Consider the following 14,279-nt stretch of genomic DNA (forward strand, 5'->3'; position numbering starts at 1 on the left):
TCAATGGCAAGGCTGTGCTCACTGAGCCTGTACTTTGTCAAGGTTTTTCTAAGGTTTTGATCAGTAACCATGGTCAAATATTTAGCCATAGTGTACTGTCGATTTAGGGCCAGATAGCACTGCATTTTGCTTTGTGTTTGTGCTTGTGTTTCCCAATAAGCAATGTAGTTTTGTTTTGACTGTGTTGTAATTTGGTTTATTCTGATTGATTGGATGTTCTGGTCCTGGGGCTTCAGTGTGTTAGTAGAACAGGTTTGTGAACTCAGCCCCAGGACCAGCTGGATGAGGGGACTCTTTTCTTTGCTCAGCTCTTGGAATTGCAGGGCTTGGTAATGATATGAGAGGGGGTCACTGTATTTAAGATGTTTCCAAAACTTAATTGCTCTTTTTTGAGTTTTTATTATTAGTGGATATTGGCCTAATTCTGCCCTGCATGCATTGTTTGTAGTTTTCCTCTGGACACGTAGGAGAATCTTACAGAACTCTGCATGTAGGGTTTCAATGGGGTGTTTGTCCCATTTGGTGAAATCTTGTTTTGCAAGTGGAGCCCACACCTCGCTGGCATAAAGTGCAATTGGTTCAATGAGACATTCAATTAGTTTTAGCCAAATGTTAGTAGGTATTTGAATTCGTTTTTTAATGGCATAGCATGCCCTGCGTGCTTTCTCTCTGTTAATTCACTGCCTCATTAAGGTGTCCAGTTGAGCTTATTTTTAAACCTAAGTAATTGTAGTGTGTACAGTACTCTATATATTTTGTACCAATTGAGAACTTTGGTCTAATTCCCTGAGATCTGGATCTTCTCTGGAAAACATGATTTTAGTCTTTTTGGGGTTTAATGCTGTAGCAGGTCCAGGCTCTGCTGTAGGTCATGTGCTGTGGGTGACAGCAGGCATAGGTCATCTGTGAAGAGTAGGCATTTAACCTCTGAACTGTGGAGACTAACACCAAGGGCTGAGGATATTTCTAGAATGGTGGCCAATTCGTTGATGTAAATATTGAAGAGTGCAGGGCTCAGATTGCAACCCTGGCGAAGGCCCCGCCCCTGATTAAAGAATTCTGTTATTTTCTTGCCAATTTTAATGCTGCACATATTGCCAGTATACATTGATTTAATTATGTCTCCATCTCTCCCCCATGTCTCTCGCCCCATCTCTCTTTCCCCGTCTCTCTTTCTCTCTCCCCATTGCTCTCTCTTTCTCTCTCCCCATCGCTCGCTCTTTCTCTCTCCCCATCGCTCTCTCTTTCTCTCTCCCCATCGCTCTCTCTTTCTCTCTCCCCATCGCTCTCTCCTTCTCTCTCCCCATCGCTCGCTCTTTCTCTCTCCCCATCGCTCTCTCTTTCTCTCTCCCCATCGCTCTCTCCTTCTCTCTCCCCATCGCTCGCTCTTTCTCTCTCCCCATCGCACTCTCTTTCTCTCTCTCCATCGCTCGCTCTTTCTCTCTCCCCATCGCTCTCTCTTTCTCTCTCCCCATCGCTCTCTCCTTCTCTCTCCCCATCGCTCGCTCTTTCTCTCTCCCCATCGCACTCTCTTTCTCTCTCTCCATCGCTCGCTCTTTCTCTCTCCCCATCGCTCTCTCTTTCTCTCTCCCCATCGCTCTCTCCTTCTCTCTCCCCATCGCTCGCTCTTTCTCTCTCCCCATCGCTCTTTCTTTCTCTCTCCCCATCGCTCGCTCTTTCTCTCTCCCCATCGCTCTCTCCTTCTCCCTCCCCATCGCTCTCTCCTTCTCCCTCCCCATCTCTCCCGCTCTCTCCCCATCTCTCCCTCCCCATCTCCATCTCTCCCTCCCCATCTCTCTCTCTGATGTGTGAATATGGCTGTTATCCTCCTCATGCTATCAGGAGGTAATATCTCTGTGTTGGGGCAGTAGAGTAGTCTGCTGGCTGGCTGTGTGTGTAGTGGATGTCTGTAGCCCCATGCCGTAGGTTAAGTGTGGGTTGCTGAAGCAGCAGCTACTCATTCTGGGTTCCACTGTTCTGAGGTGTATGTAGGTAGTTAGTTAGTTAGTTAGTTAGTTAGTTAGTTAGTTAGTTAGTTAGTTATATGTATGTAGTTAGTTAGTTAGTTATATGTATGTAGTTAGTTAGTTATATGTATGTAGTTAGTTAGTTATATGTATGTAGGTAGTTAGTTACATGTATGTAGGTAGTTAGTTACATGTATGTAGTTAGTTAGTTACATGTATGTAGTTAGTTAGTTAGTTAGTTAGTTAGTTATATGTATGTAGTTAGTTAGTTAGTTAGTTATATGTATGTAGGTAGTTAGTTATATGTATGTAGGTAGTTAGTTATATGTATGTAGGTAGTTAGTTATATGTATGTAGTTAGTTAGTTAGTTAGTTATATGTATGTAGGTAGTTAGTTATGTGTATGTAGTTAGTTAGTTATATGTATGTATGTAGTTAGTTAGTTTAGTTAGTTAGTTAGGTAGTTAGTTATATGTATGTAGGTAGTTAGTTACATGTATGTAGGTAGTTAGTTACATGTATGTAGTTAGTTAGTTACATGTATGTAGTTAGTTAGTTAGTTAGTTAGTTAGTTATATGTATGTAGTTAGTTAGTTAGTTAGTTATATGTATGTAGGTAGTTAGTTATATGTATGTAGGTAGTTAGTTATATGTATGTAGGTAGTTAGTTATATGTATGTAGTTAGTTAGTTAGTTAGTTATATGTATGTAGGTAGTTAGTTATGTGTATGTAGTTAGTTAGTTATATGTATGTAGTTAGTTAGTTTAGTTAGTTAGTTAGGTAGTTAGTTATATGTATGTAGGTAGTTAGTTATATGTATGTAGGTAGTTAGTTATATGTATGTAGGTAGTTAGTTATATGTATGTAGGTAGTTAGTTAGTTAGTTAGTTATATGTATGTAGGTAGTTAGTTATATGTATGTATGTAGGTAGTTAGTTAGTTAGTTAGTTAGTTATATGTATGTAGGTAGTTATTTATATGTATGTAGTTAGTTAGTTAGTTATATGTATGTAGGTAGTTAGTTATATGTATGTAGGTAGTTAGTTATATGTATGTAGTTAGTTAGTTAGTTAGTTATATGTATGTAGTTAGTTATATGTATGTAGGTAGTTAGTTATGTGTATGTAGTTAGTTAGTTATATGTATGTATGTAGTTAGTTAGTTAGTTATATGTATGTAGTTAGTTAGTTTAGTTAGTTAGTTAGGTAGTTAGTTATATGTATGTAGGTAGTTAGTTATATGTATGTAGGTAGTTAGTTATATGTATGTAGGTAGTTAGTTAGTTAGTTAGTTATATGTATGTAGGTAGTTAGTTATATGTATGTATGTAGGTAGTTAGTTAGTTAGTTAGTTATATGTATGTAGGTAGTTATTTATATGTATGTAGTTAGTTAGTTAGTTAGTTAGTTATATGTATGTAGGTAGTTAGTTATATGTATGTAGGTAGTTAGTTATATGTATGTAGGTAGTTAGTTATATGTATGTAGGTAGTTAGTTATATGTATGTAGGTAGTTAGTTACATGTATGTAGGTAGTTAGTTAGTTACATGTATGTAGTTAGTTAGTTAGTTATATGTATGTAGGTAGTTAGTTATATAGGAGTTGGTAAGTGACATACCATTGCAGGAACAGAGCAGAACAGAGCAGGAGGGTGTTGGCAGCGATGTGATTCATGAGGACCCGTTGCACTCAGAGGCGGCTGATGTTGGTGGGATTTTGAGGATGATGGAGGCAACAGGGGAACAAGCCTCAGATCCACAGTCCCTTGTTGACATGACAGCCATACTGCATCTCCATCCCAAAGCCCTTGCTTGGAAGTGCACTTCGCCAGACTGCCAAGAACCTTGCCCTCATACAGGCCAAGGTGGTGAGACAGTAGTGATGACACCATAGGCCTTGTTGGTCTCTGTACCAGCGTACCTGGGGTCCAACATGTACGTTGCAGCGTGTATGGGCTTCAGGCAGAAGTCTTCACGCTTTTTTTTTACCCCTTTTTTTCTCCAAAATTTTGTGGTTTCCAATTGGTAGTTACAGTCTTGTCTCATCGCTGCAACTCCCGTACGGACTCGGGAGAGGCGAAGGTCGAGAGCCATGCATCCTCTGAAACACAACCCAACAATGCCCACTTAACCTGGAAGCCAGCCGCACCAATGTGTCGGAGGAAACACTGTACACCTGGCGACCTGGTCAGCGTGCACTGCCGGCCCGCCACAGGATTTGCTAGTGCTCGATGAGACAAGAACATCCCTGCCGGCCAAACCCTCCCTAACCCGGACGACGCTGGGCCAATTGTGCGTCGCCCCATGGACCTCCCGGTCGCGGCCGGCTGCGACAGAGCCTGGGCTCGAACCCAGAATCTCTGGTGGCACAGCTAGCAGAATCTCTGGTGACTCCTCCACTTTAGACCAGCCTTCATGTTCGCAGCATGGTCTGTCACCAGTGCAAATACCTTCTGTGGTCCAAGGTCATTGATGACTGCCTTCAGCTCATCTGCAGTGTAGAGACCGGTGTGTCTGTTGTCCCTTGTGTCTGTGCTCTTGTAGAATACTGGTTGAGGGGTGGAGATGTAGTTAATTATTCCTTGCCCACGAACATTCGACCACCCATCAGAGATGATTGCAATACGGTCTGCTTTCTCTATGATTTGCTTGACCTTCACTTGACCTCGGCATCAAGCAAATGAGTAGATAAAGCATGTCTGGTTGGAGGGGTGTATGCTGGGAGAAGAACATTCAGAAATCTCTTCCAATACGCTTTGCCTGTGAGCATCAGAGGTGAACCAGTTGCGTACACAGCTTGAGCAAGACATTAATCAGCATCTCTCTGACTATGTTCCTCCATTGAGTCAAAAATGGAGGAACAAATCTGATTCCAGGAGGACCATGAGCTGTTGCTATCAATAAGGTGTCTGATTCATCATTTTCACCTCAAATAGAAGTATAGGGACTTTTGTCAGAGGTTGCTTGTTGTGAGAGCTGAGGGAACGTTATGCACTTGGCCACATGATTCTGCATCTTTGTTGCATTCATCACATATGATTTGGCACAGTATTTGCAAATGTACACAGCTTTTCCTTCTACATTAGCTGCAGTGAAATGTCTCCACACACCAGATAGTGCCCGTGGCATTTTCCTGTAAAGGTAAAAAAAAAAAAACTCATACAATTCCATGTACAGATAAATAGTTAAGCAGTTAGATTAAACAACTCCTTTGTAAGATAAATATTTAAAAATTAAACATGTATGGAAACAGGGGAATTAACACTCCTCAGTTAGCAGGCTCAAGCAAGCTAAAACCAACATGGTAGCAAAAACTAACAAGCAGAAATTGTTCACAAGTTAGAAATGATTTAAACACACTTTGCTGTAGGCTACTATTTACTAGTTAACAAGAAATCATGTCATAAAATATATTCACCCCACCCAGTATTATAATCAAAACTTACCAGAAAGCATGTAGTCCTTGGCTCAGACAGTGTAGTAGTGTGGGCTCAATAGCATCTCATTAGTGTGCAAGATCTTGAGAATCAGCTGTACATGTGATGGAAGAATGCACTGTGCATGCAGAGGGTTGCAATTCCATTGAATTGGGGGATAGTTTAACCAAAATATGCCACAAGACCTAGAAATGCCTTATGTGTATCCCACAAAAAAGGGTCACTGTTATAAGCTAACTTTTTTTTATGAATTTAAGCAAAATGAACTTCCCATGGAAAATTACCGACCCTTTGCAACCCTAGTCATGGGACAGGAGGGCCGTGTGTCGTTGGGACAGGAGGGCCGTGTGTCGTTGGGACAAGAGGGCCGTGTGTCGTTGGGACAGGAGGGCCGTGTGTCGTTGGGACAGGAAGGCTGTGTGTCATGGGACAGGAGGGCTGTGTGTCATGGGACAGGAAGGCTGTGTGTCGTTGGGACAGGAGGGCCGTGTGTCGTTGGGGCAGGAGGGCCGTGTGTCGTGGGACAGGAGGGCCGTGTGTCGTTGGGACAGGAGGGCCGTGTGTCGTTGGGACAGGAGGGCCGTGTGTCGTTGGGACAGGAGGGCTGTGTGTCGTGGGACAGGAGGGCCGTGTGTCGTTGGGACAGGAGGGCCGTGTGTCGTTGGGACAGGAGGGCCGTGTGTCATGGGACAGGAGGGCTGTGTGTCGTTGGGACAGGAGGGCTGTGTGTCGTTGGGGCAGGAGGGCAGTGTGTCGTTGGGGCAGGAGGGCAGTGTGTCGTTGGGGCAGGAGGGCCGTGTGTCGTTGGGGCAGGAGGGCCGTGTGTCGTTGGGGCAGGAGGGCCGTGTGTCGTTGGGGCAGGAGGGCCGTGTGTCGTTGGGCAGGAGGACCGTGTGTCGTTGGGCAGGAGGACCGTGTGTCGTTGGACAGGAGGGCCGTGTGTCGTTGGGCAGGAGGGCCGTGTGTCGTTGGGACAGGACGGCCGTGTGTCGTTGGGACAGGACGGCCGTGTGTCGTTGGGACAGGAGGCCGTGTGTCGTTGGGACAGGAGGGCCGTGTGTCGTTGGGACAGGAGAACCGTGTGTCGTTGGGACAGGAGAACCGTGTGTCGTTGGGACAGGAGAACCGTGTGTCGTTGGGACAGGAGGACCGTGTGTCGTTGGGACAGGAGGGCCGTGTGTCGTTGGGACAGGAGGGCCGTGTGTCGTTGGGACAGGAGGGCCGTGTGTCGTTGGGGCAGGAGGGCCGTGTGTCGTTGGGGCAGGAGGGCCGTGTGTCGTTGGGACAGGAGGCCGTGTGTCGTTGGGACAGGAAGGCCGTGTGTCATTGGGGCAGGAGGGCCGTGTGTCGTTGGTCGTGGGGCAGGAGGGCCGTTGGTCGTGGGGCAGGAGGGTCGTGGGACAGGAGGGCCGTGTGTCGTTGGGCAGGAGGGCTGTGTGTCGTTGGGACAGGAGGGCCGTGTGTCGTTGGGCAGGAGGGCCGTGTGTCGTTGGGCAGGAGGGCCGTGTGTCGTTGGGCAGGAGGGCCGTGTGTCGTGGGGCAGGAGGGCCGTGTGTCGTGGGGCATGAGGGCCGTGTGTCGTGACTCCTACCCCTCCCACAGGGTGTCTAGGTGTGACAGGCTAAATCTGTTCCCTTCCCCTGAGTGGCACCTCCTGTCCACTCAGAGGTGTGTGTGCGCAACAGCGCGTGTGTTCTCCATGGTGTCCAGTGTGTGTGTAATTATCGTCCCAGTGAGCTTTTCTCTGCCCCAGTGTGTGTGTATGTGTCCTGGTCTCTCAGCATTGTGGCCAGATCACTGATTCTCAGCAGTACTTCCTGAGTCTGGCGTTTTCCACTTCCTGCCAACGCTATGGGGAGGAACAGACACACACTTCTTTCGAATGCTATTGGCAGGACAGGACAGGATAGGAGGAAGTAGAGGTGGAAGAGAGACAGAGAATAAGAGATGGGGGAGAGAGATGGAGGAGAGATGGATTGAGGAGGAGATGAATGGAGGAGGGAAATAGATGGATGGATGGATGGATGGAGGAGGGTAATAGATGGATGGATGGATGGATGGATGGATGGAGGAGGGAAATAGATGGATGATGGAGGAGGGTAATAGATGGATGGATGGAGGAGGGTAATAGATGGAGGAATACTAGTTTGAAGGAAGGAGGAGTAGGGGTCTTCTTATGGGCCGTCTTGAACAGTGTCCTGGGCTCCTCTCAGAGGTACACTACCGTTCAAAGATTTGGGGTCACTTAGAAATGTCCTTGTTTTTGAAAGAAAAGCACATTTTTTTTGGTCCATTAAAATAACATCAAATTGATCAGAAATACAGTGTAGATTGTTAATGTTGTCAGTGACTATTGATTTTAGTCTCAACGATGAAGAGGCGACTCCGGGATGCTGGCCTTCTAGGCAGAGTTGCAAAGAAAAAGCCATATCTCAGACTGGCTGATAAAAATACAAGATTAAGATGGGCAGAAGAACACAGACACTGGACAGGGGAACTCTGCCTAGAAGGCCAGTATCCTGGAGTCGCCTTTTCACTGTTGACGTTGAGACTTGTGTTTTGCGGGTACTATTTAATGAAGGTGCCAGTTGAGGACTTGTGAGGCATCTGTTTCTCAAACTAGACACTAATGCACTTGTCCTGTTGCTCAGTTGTGCACTGGGGTCTCCCACTCCTCTTTCTATTCTGGTTAGAGCCAGTTTGTGCTGTTCTCTGAAGGGAGTAGTACGCAGCGTTGTACGAGATCTTCAGTTTCTTGGCAATTTCTCGCATGGAATAGCTTTCATTTCTCAGAACAAGAATAGACCGACGAGTTTCAGAAGAAAGGTCTTTGTTTCTGGCCATTTTGAGCCTGTAATCGAACTCACAAATGCTTATGCTCCAGATATTCAACTAGTCTTAAGAAGGCCAAGATATACATATATGGCTGTGGTCCTGGCTCATCCTGACCTTACTGCTTCTCCCTGGGCTCAAACAAGTGTTAACTGGGTTTGTGGAGTGCAAAAAAAAATGGATTTTCTCATGAGTTTTCACTGGATGTAACTAAAACTGTTTTAGAGAAAGCAATCCCCCCCCATGCATCAGCTCAATGCATCAAGTTTAGTTCCACTAGATTAGCTACTAAACAGTAGATGTAGTGATTCTCATTTCACACAAGTAGAGTTTCCAGAGAAGGGGAAAGGTACCAATGAACCGTATATCCACATATATATAAATGGTGAATCTGCATTGTGTGTACAGGTCTAGACGCTGGAGAGAGGCTTAGGAGGTGGAGGAGGCCAGCTATAAATGTGTGTGTGTGTGTTCTGCAGTGCGTAGGGGCAGACTGCAGGCAGCGGGATAGAGATGGGAGGGCTAATACTACTCAGATTACAGTCAGCGAGAGAGGGGGGGGAGAGAGATGGGGAGCGAGGGAGGGGGAGGGGAGGGGGAGAGATCTAATACTAATGATGAGTTCTCTGGTAGAGGTTTCAAGTTCTTCCCCACCACAGATCAACAAGGAGAATGAAGGCTTTCAGATCAAACCAGGTTAGGCTGTCAGTAGTTTGGATCAATGCTTTTATTGATAACATGCTGTGGTTACATACCCTCCTTAAATACAAACTGGCAGGCCATCGAAAATCTCCCTCTCTTGGACATTGTTACAGAAAAGCTACTGCATAAATCATGCTGCAATGTATAGTGAGTTTTATAGTATGTTTTGCACAGTTCAATGTTGTTTTTCATGAGGGAAATGTTGTCCAATCGGATGAATGGCCAGCTCAGTCTCTGGCCAGCTCAGTCTCTGGCCAGCTCAGGTCTTAAACAAGACTTTACAGTAATTATATTACTCTCTGGGGAAAAACCTTCACTCCACAAACTGTTTGTCTTACAAACAATAGTGTCTCAGCTACACTGATGCCAACTCGTCATGGTATAATGATGAAATCAATTGTAATCGCTAACAACTACTTCTGGTTGTCTTACACCTGTTCTCTCATGAGCTATTCTGGGCCAGCTGAAGCTGGGTATGAAGCTGGAGTGAAGCTGGGTATGAAGCGCCAGGGCTGAAGCCGGGGGTGAAGCTGGAGATGAGGCAGGGGGTGAAGCTGGGGTGAAGCTGGAGGTGAGGCAGGGGGTGAAGCTGGAGATGAGGCAGGGGGTGAAGCTGGAGGTGAGGCAGGGGGTGAAGCTGGAGATGAGGCAGGGGGTGAAGCTGGAGGTGAGGCAGGGGGTGAAGCTGGAGGTGAGGCAGGGGGTGAAGCTGGAGATGAGGCAGGGGGTGAAGCTGGAGATGAGGCAGGGGGTGAGGCAGGGGGTGAAGCTGGAGATGAGGCAGGGGGTGAAGCTGGAGGTGAGGCAGGGGGTGAGGCAGGGGGGTGAAGCTGGAGGTGAGGCAGGGGGGTGAAGCTGGAGGTGAGGCAGGGGGTGAAGCTGGAGGTGAGGCAGGGGGTGAAGCTGGAGGTGAGGCAGGGGGTGAAGCTGGAGGTGAGGCAGGGGGTGAAGCTGGAGATGAGGCAGGGGGTGAAGCTGGAGATGAGGCAGGGGGTGAAGCTGGAGATGAGGCAGGGGGTGAAGCTGGAGGTGAGGCAGGGGGTGAAGCTGGAGGTGAGGCAGGGGGTGAAGCTGGAGGTGAGGCAGGGGGTGAAGCTGGAGGTGAGGCAGGGGGTGAAGCTGGAGGTGAGGCAGGGGGTGAAGCTGGAGGTGAGGCAGGGGGTGAAGCTGGAGGTGAGGCAGGGGGTGAAGCTGGAGGGGAGGCAGGGGGTGAAGCTGGAGATGAGGCAGGGGGTGAAGCTGGGAGGTGAGGCAGGGGTGAAGCTGGAGATGAGGCAGGGGGTGAAGCTGGAGGTGAGGCAGGGGGGTGAAGCTGGAGGTGAGGCAGGGGGTGAAGCTGGATGGGTGAGGCAGGGGGGTGAAGCTGGAGGTGAGGCAGGGGGTGGGTGAAGCTGGAGGTGAGGCAGGAGGTGGTGAAGCTGGAGGTGAGGCAGGGGGTGAAGCTGGAGGTGAGGCAGGGGGTGAAGCTGGAGATGAGGCAGGGGGTGAAGCTAGATATGAGGCAGGGGGTGAAGCTAGATATGAGGCAGGGGGTGAAGCTGGAGGTGAGGCAGGGGGGTGAAGCTGGGGTGAAGCTGGAGGTGAGGCAGGGGGTGAAGCTGGAGATGAGGCAGGGGGTGAAGCTGGAGATGAGGCAGGGGGGTGAAGCTGGAGGTGAGGCAGGGGGTGAAGCTGGAGGTGAGGCAGGGGGTGAAGCTGGAAGTGAGGCAGGGGGTGAAGCTGGAGGTGAGGCAGGGGGTGAAGCTGGAGGTGAGGCAGGGGGTGAAGCTGGAGGTGAGGCAGGGGGTGAAGCTGGAGGTGAGGCAGGGGGTGAAGCTGGAGATGAGGCAGGGGGTGAAGCTGGAGGTGAGGCAGGGGGTGAAGCTGGAGGTGAGGCAGGGGGTGAAGCTGGAGATGAGGCAGGGGGTGAAGCTGGAGATGAGGCAGGGGGTGAGGCAGGGGGTGAAGCTGGAGATGAGGCAGGGGGTGAAGCTGGAGATGAGGCAGGGGGTGAGGCAGGGGGTGAAGCTGGAGGTGAGGCAGGGGGTGAAGCTGGAGGTGAGGCAGGGGGTGAAGCTGGAGGTGAGGCAGGGGGTGAAGCTGGAGGTGAGGCAGGGGGTGAAGCTGGAGGTGAGGCAGGGGGTGAAGCTGGAGGTGAGGCAGGGGTGAAGCTGGAGATGAGGCAGGGGGTGAAGCTGGAGATGAGGCAGGGGGTGAAGCTGGAGATGAGGCAGGGGGTGAAGCTGGAGGTGAGGCAGGGGGTGAAGCTGGAGGTGAGGCAGGGGGTGAAGCTGGAGGTGAGGCAGGGGGTGAAGCTGGAGGTGAGGCAGGGGGTGAAGCTGGAGATGAGGCAGGGGGTGAAGCTGGAGGTGAGGCAGGGGGTGAAGCTGGAGGTGAGGCAGGGGGTGAAGCTGGAGGTGAGGCAGGGGGTGAAGCTGGAGGTGAGGCAGGGGGTGAAGCTGGGGGTGAGGCAGGGGGTTGAAGCGGGAGGTGAGGCAGGGGGTGAAGCTGGAGGTGAGGCAGGGGGTGAAGCTGGAGGTGAGGCAGGGGGTGAAGCTGAGATGAGGCAGGGGGTGAAGCTAGATATGAGGCAGGGGGTGAAGCTAGATATGAGGCAGGGGGTGAAGCTGGAGGTGAGGCAGGGGGTGAAGCTGGGGTGAAGCTGGAGGTGAGGCAGGGGGTGAAGCTGGAGATGAGGCAGGGGGTGAAGCTGGATATGAGGCGGCAGGGGGTGAAGCTGGAGGTGAGGCAGGGGGTGAAGCTGGAGGTTGAGGCAGGGGGTGAAGCTGGAGGTGAGGCAGGGGGTGAAGCTGGAGATGAGGCAGGGGGTGAAGCTGGAGGTGAGGCAGGGGGTGAAGCTGGAGGTGAGGCAGGGGGTGAAGCTGGAGATGAGGCAGGGGGTGAAGCTGGAGGTGAGGCAGGGGGTGAAGCTGGAGGTGAGGCAGGGGGTGAAGCTGGAGATGAGGCAGGGGTGAAGCTGGAGATGAGGCAGGGGGTGATGAGCTGGAGATGAGGCAGGGGGTGAAGCTGGAGATGAGGCAGGGGGTGAAGCTGGAGGTGAGGCAGGGGGTGAAGCTGGAGGTGAGGCAGGGGGTGAAGCTGGAGGTGAGGCAGGGGGTGAAGCTGGAGGTGAGGCAGGGGGTGAAGCTGGAGGTGAGGCAGGGGGTGAAGCTGGAGGTGAGGCAGGGGGTGAAGCTGGGGTTAAAGCTAGATATGAAGCTGGAGGTGAGGCAGGGGGTGAAGCTGGAGGTGAGGCAGGGGGTGAAGCTGGAGATGAGGCAGGGGGTGAAGCTGGAGGTGAGGCAGGGGGTGAAGCTGGAGGTGAGGCAGGGGGTGAAGCTGGAGGTGAGGCAGGGGGTGAAGCTGGAGGTGAGGCAGGGGGTGAAGCTGGAGGTGAGGCAGGGGGTGAAGCTGGAGGTGAGGCAGGGGGTGAAGCTGGAGATGAGGCAGGGGGTGAAGCTGGAGGTGAGGCAGGGGGTGAAGCTGGAGGTGAGGCAGGGGGTGAAGCTGGAGGTGAGGCAGGGGGTGAAGCTGGAGGTGAGGCAGGGGGTGAAGCTGGAGATGAGGCAGGGGGTGAAGCTGGAGGTGAGGCAGGGGGTGAGTCCGGGATGAAGCCGGGATTGAAGCTGGAGGTGAGGCAGGGGGTGAAGCTGGAGGTGAGGCAGGGGGTGAAGCTGGAGGTGAGGCAGGGGGTGAAGCTGGAGGTGAGGCAGGGGGTGAAGCTGGAGGTGAGGCAGGGGGTGAAGCTGGAGGTGAGGCAGGGGGTGAAGCTGGAGATGAGGCAGGGGGTGAAGCTGGAGGTGAGGCAGGGGGTGAAGCTGGAGGTGAGGCAGGGGGTGAAGCTGGAGGTGAGGCAGGGGGTGAAGCTGGAGGTGAGGCAGGGGGTGAAGCTGGAGATGAGGCAGGGGGTGAAGCTGGAGGTGAGGCAGGGGGTGAGTCCGGGATGAAGCCGGGATTGAAGCTGGAGGTGAGGCAGGGGGTGAAGCTGGAGGTGAGGCAGGGGGTGAAGCTGGAGGTGAGGCAGGGGGTGAAGCTGGAGGTGAGGCAGGGGGTGAAGCTGGAGGTGAGGCAGGGGGTGAAGCTGGAGGTGAGGCAGGGGGTGAAGCTGGAGATGAGGCCGGGCTGGGACTGAGGTTGAGGCTCATATGCCCTCACGCCTCGCCAGTCTTCTGAAGGGGAGACCGACTGGCTGATTACTAACATGGCTGAAACATTTCCTTTTAGCCAGAATGTGAAAAAGGTCAGAGGAGGAACTGCTAATGTCTTCTCCTGCCCTGCTTTTAACTATGTGTCGCTGACATACAGAATCATGTCTGACGTGGTGATAGCGACAGACGAAGTAACTTTGAGTTGATGATTTTGTTCCTGCAATTTAGATGATGTGAAGAGAGTGACATTGAAGGCTTCCATTGCTTTAGGGTTATGATCAATGCTAATTCTAACCTGGATGTATCCCTTCAACTACTGTCTGTCTGTCTGTCTGTCTGTCTGTCTGTCTGTCTGTCTGTCTGTCTGTCTGTCTGTCTGTCTGTCTGTCTGTCTGTCTGTCTGTCTGTCTGTCTATCTGTCTGTCTGTCTTCCTCCTGTGTACAGCAACATAGATTGTTACTCAGGACAGTTTCCTGTTCCCCATCAATCATTCAATTCTACATCCAGACCATCTAGACCATTAGTGCCCCAGCTCGGCTTCTCCTTAATGATGTATAACATTTATTCAATTACAAGGCAGCATTTCTACAGTGTTCAAACTGGGCCTAAGAGAGAGAGAAAGCAAACCCATCTAGGAGAGTATATCAACGTACTCTCAACATTTCCAACAAAATCAACTAAGATGTACTCATAGCAAACATTGAACCAACATGGTCTGAGCAGGCAGATCTCTCACCTCCACCTGTCTGCCTCTGTTTTTAAGCTCTTCCAGTGTACATAACACTGACTCATAATGCCATCACACACACACACACACACACACACAACCAGTAGGCACAGATCCTTGAGCTCATTTAAGTCATGCTGATCAAAGTGTGGAGAGGATCAGGAGGGATCAGGGGATCTGTAAGCAGCTGATTTTACTTACTGACTGTTTGGCTGGCTGACTAACTGACACCGACCGTCTTCAAACAACAGTGGATCTTGAATACGACCCGGTTAAAGGTCAAAGGATTGTCCTTTTATTAGAAAGATGGCTTTGGTCAACAGTCAAATCCAACAGTGTGTCCGTTCATCTCATTTCAATTAGTCTGAAGGGAAGACAGAATGAGAGGAAATGGCTATGTCCCAATCGACAAGGATGCTGCCTTTTGGATTGGAACACAGCCGCTATGTAGGAAGTGTATTCTTGGTTCCCCTGACTGAGCACGGC

This window comes from Salmo trutta, chromosome 22 (assembly GCF_901001165.1).
Source record: "Salmo trutta chromosome 22, fSalTru1.1, whole genome shotgun sequence".
NCBI classification, from domain to species: Eukaryota; Metazoa; Chordata; class Actinopteri; order Salmoniformes; family Salmonidae; genus Salmo; species Salmo trutta.